Here is a 4,334-nt window from a genome sequence, read left to right on the forward strand (position 1 = left end):
TTAGCATCTTTCTTTGTTATAAGGTATCTGATTGCTACATGGTCCATATAGATGAACACATGAGACCCAATCAAGTAGGGCCGAAACTTCTCTAAAATAAATACAACAACTAGGAATTCCTTCTTAGTGGTAGTGTAATTAAGTTGTGCATCATTAAGAGTCCTACTTGCATAATAAATCACTGTGGGCAATTTAATGAGTCTTTGTCCCAAAATGACCCCACTAATAGAGTCTGACGCATCACACATCAGCTTGCAGACACCGAATTTTGTCACCCCCCCGGCAATGATGACAATATAAAGGATTACATGTTGGATATTTTAGACTTGGAGAATTTTCAAACTTAGAGTAGAAAATGACCATTTTTTCCTATAAAATTTCAAGAGAAAATATTTTCAAAAATTAGAATTTGATGTTGTGAATTATTGTTGTTTGTCCCCTCAAGTTGGACATTGCACTTTGATGCGAGGACTATGAGAATCAGCGCCCGATTCACTTTTTCATTATATGATCTGGGTCCCTATTTTATGCATATTTTCGTAAAGGTTCCCGGTCGAGACTACAATCGTATCTCACATCATTGGATAGTGCTCGGACTGAGCTTTCTAACGACATATTACACGTCGAATTCCGACAAACGGTTTGAAAGATATGACCCCTGAAAGTTGACTCAAAAGTTCAGTATCAGATTCCATTCTGAGCAACCAAAGAGTGCCACATGGCGCCCAAACACCTTTGTCCAAAAGCAAGCCTTTTTGGATAATTCTCTCTAGTTTTTTAGTCCCACATCAGAAATAAGAGAGAATTGTCCCAAGTCCCAAGGCTATAAGAATAGCCCTTCCTCTCTTGTAGGGAGAGAAAAATTTGGGAGAAGGAATGTGACCCCATGAAGGTTTTTTCTAATTCCCTCTCTCTAAATAAAGAATCTCTCCAAGTATAAATTTTTGAATGTGTAATCCTTCCTTGAGCCAGGAGACCTAGTCCGGTTCGGTTCGATTTTGGTCTTGAAGCACAAGGGTTATCTTCCATTGTTTCTTGATTAAAGCCGATTTAAGGTATTTTTCTTCTCCTAATTGCAGTTTAGAACTAGTTTATCTAATTTAATAGATTAATTTTTAATTTATTAATAATTGATTTGTTTAGATTAATTATATTTAATTAGTTTCAGTTTGGTTCAATATGATTCATTAGATGTGAATTGATTTATTCCGGTCCAATTAAAGGTATTTAAGTTTAATTGATTCTTTTAGATTAATTAGGTTTAATTGGTTTTTTTATTTAAGATGCTTACTTAAGTAGATTTGATTTGGTTTAGTTTTTTTTTTTTAAATTGTTTTTGTTCTTTTAATCTAGACCCTTAGATTAGGATCTCAGCTGTAACCTAATCCCATTTCTTCTTCTTCTTCCTCTCTTCCATCTTTCTTCTCCAGCCGCCCCTCTCCACTCCCTTCTTCTTCATCTTCTATTCCTCCTAACCGAACCTGCACCTCCTTCTCGTCTTCTTCTTCTTCTTCTTCTTTTCTTCTTCCCTGCTGCTGCAACCACTAACCGACAGCCACCGAACTCAACCTCTCCTCCTTCTCTTCTTCTTCTCCTGCTACTTCTTTTTCTTCCTAATCGAACCTGCAACCGAACACCCCTTCTTCTTCTTCTTCTTCTTCTTCTTCTTCTCATCTTCTTTTTCTTTCCTTCCTCCAAAATCTGCAGCGACCGAACCCTGCAACTCACTTCTTCTTCTTCCCTGCTGCTGCAACCGGACCTGCAGCCACACCTTCCTCGTTCCTTCTTCTTCTTCTTCCCTACTGCAGCAACCGAACCGCAGCCGCACCTTTCTCCTCCTTTTTCTCTTCTTCTTCCCTGCTGCTGCAACCGAAACCTGCAACTACTCCTTATTCTTCTTCTTCTTCTTCCTCTTCTTTTCTTTCTTTTCTTCCTTTGCTGAAACCGAATTCCACCATCTTCTTCTTCTTTCCTTCACTTGGCCGCATCATTCATGTCTAAACCTGCAACCAAGTCCATCCTCACCTTCATTCCTTCCATTTGTCGAAATCTAAACCATATTCTTCTTCTTCTTCTTCACTGCTGAACCAGGACCAACCGAACCCCCCCTTGTTCCCTCTTTTTTTTTATTTCTTTTCTTCCTTTTAATCTAAATTCAATAAAAAAAAAAAAACCTTAAGCTTAGTAGTAAATCTAGCTTAGGTATTTTATTTTACTTTCAACATGGTCTAATCATATTTCTTACCATTTGTTGGAATATTTTTAATCTATATCATACTCTAATTGGATTCCATCATATCTGGTTTAATAATTTTGCTTTAATTTATTGTAGCTAATCTAAACAATTTAGGTTAACCAATTTTTTTTATCTATTTACCAGTTTAATTAGGTAAATCATAACCTTAGAGCAATTTAGATTTATTTCATATAATGTAGTATATACTTAGATTTAGCATATCCGCTTTTTTTTTTACCTAATCTAGGATAGTTTTAGGCATCTTTCACTTAGTTGTTCTAAAATCCATTAAACAATAAGATCAAAGTAGGACTCATATTGCATTCAACCAATCTTTTAGATTCAATTTTAAACCCTAGATAAGTGTAACTAGACTAACTAGCTTTAATTACATCCCTCTTTTGATCATCTAATATAGTTAATAAACATAGTTTTAATCTAGTTAAAAGTCATTTGCAAACTAGCATAAATAGGATTCCATGCCATACTTTACTTTACCAACCATTTAGATACCGCTTGCAAATAATCTATTATAGGATCTCATGATGTGTTAAATCTTTAATCATACCAATTAGTTCAATTTAGGATTTTATAATTTTATTAACCATCCATCTAGGCTAGGCTCAATTAAACCCATTAGTTCAATTTAGGATTTCATAAGTTCATTAATCATCCATCTAGGTTAGACTCAATTAATCAAATTAATTAATTTAGGGTTTCATAAGTTGCTAAACTAATCCTAGGTTTAGGCTTATTTAATTAGTTTAATATAAGACTCATAATACATTAATTAAATCATTTAGGCTTATTTAATTAGCGTAATCATTTCATTATTTGCATCATAACCTAGCTAGCATAATTTAGACACTTGGCTTAGGGTTTTCACATGTCATACTTAGATACCTAGTTTAGGGTTTTCAGTGACCTAGATTTAGGACTGGTTAGTAGGGTACAAACAAACTTTGGTCAAACAAAAAGAGACCGGCTTTAGGGTCGGGCAGACTAGGTGCCTAACACCTTCCCAGTCTGTCACTTGACACTTGTCTAGAATCTTGGTGCAAACCAGCCTTATCCATCAGAGTCATTAGTTTCTCTCCCTTGATTGGAGGAGACATTTATGGGTCCTAGACCCTTTCTAGGTGGCGACTCCCTTTTACCCATAACGTGTGTCCCCTCTTTGGCATTTGATGACCGGGGGCTATTATCTCATCTCATTAGGGTCAAACCCTAGCGTGTGTACACGCGCTACGCCCCACATTGAGATCCGGGCGGAGGTCCATGTTACCTACAGTGGCGACTCCACTAGGGACGTCAGACTCTTCATTGACCATTGTTTGTATAGCTTTGTTTGTACCTTATTGTTTGTATATTGACATGTTATTTTTCACTTTTCACCACTTGCATACACTTCTTACATTGAGCACAGCATGTCTTACCCTTATTCAACCCCGTGGTGTAGCTGTCAGGGTCCCTTACATATGTTTGGGCCGCCCCTAGTTACATCACACCCCTTGATACCGTGCCATTTAGGTCTGGAATACAACACTTATCGGTGAGGGTGTTACCTTGCGTGCTTGAGGGAGATCACACACATTTAGGTGTGCCCAAAGAGATGCTATTGGTTAACACTACGAGATCGATCTGCCCGAGCTATTCCCCTATTGGTATATCAAAGGGACCACGTGCCTCTGATTCTTTCCATGTATACGGGTGATAGGTATATCGGTCTTGTCAAGGTAGCCTTGCCAGTCCTAAACCTAGCCAATATGCATCATATATTTGGACATAGAACCAATGACTAGGATCAACACAACTAATGTAATATTGTTTGCGGTTCATGTTGGAACCCCTTTTAGTCATTTTTTACCCGTCTCAATCTACCATCCACCAACGGAAGGATTGGATTTATCATTAACATTAAAGGTGCTAGTGTTTATAACTACACCAGTTGTTGATTCTTACAACTGCATCGTATGATTGGTACCGTGGCTATATACTAACACCACCAATCCGATGTGGTATAGGTCTCAACCTAGTAAAGGTTTCACACATGCTATTTTGATGTTAACGGTGGACCCAGATTCATCCACCACGGTTT

Source organism: Macadamia integrifolia, unplaced genomic scaffold (assembly GCF_013358625.1).
Source record: "Macadamia integrifolia cultivar HAES 741 unplaced genomic scaffold, SCU_Mint_v3 scaffold1219, whole genome shotgun sequence".
Taxonomy (NCBI): domain Eukaryota; kingdom Viridiplantae; phylum Streptophyta; class Magnoliopsida; order Proteales; family Proteaceae; genus Macadamia; species Macadamia integrifolia.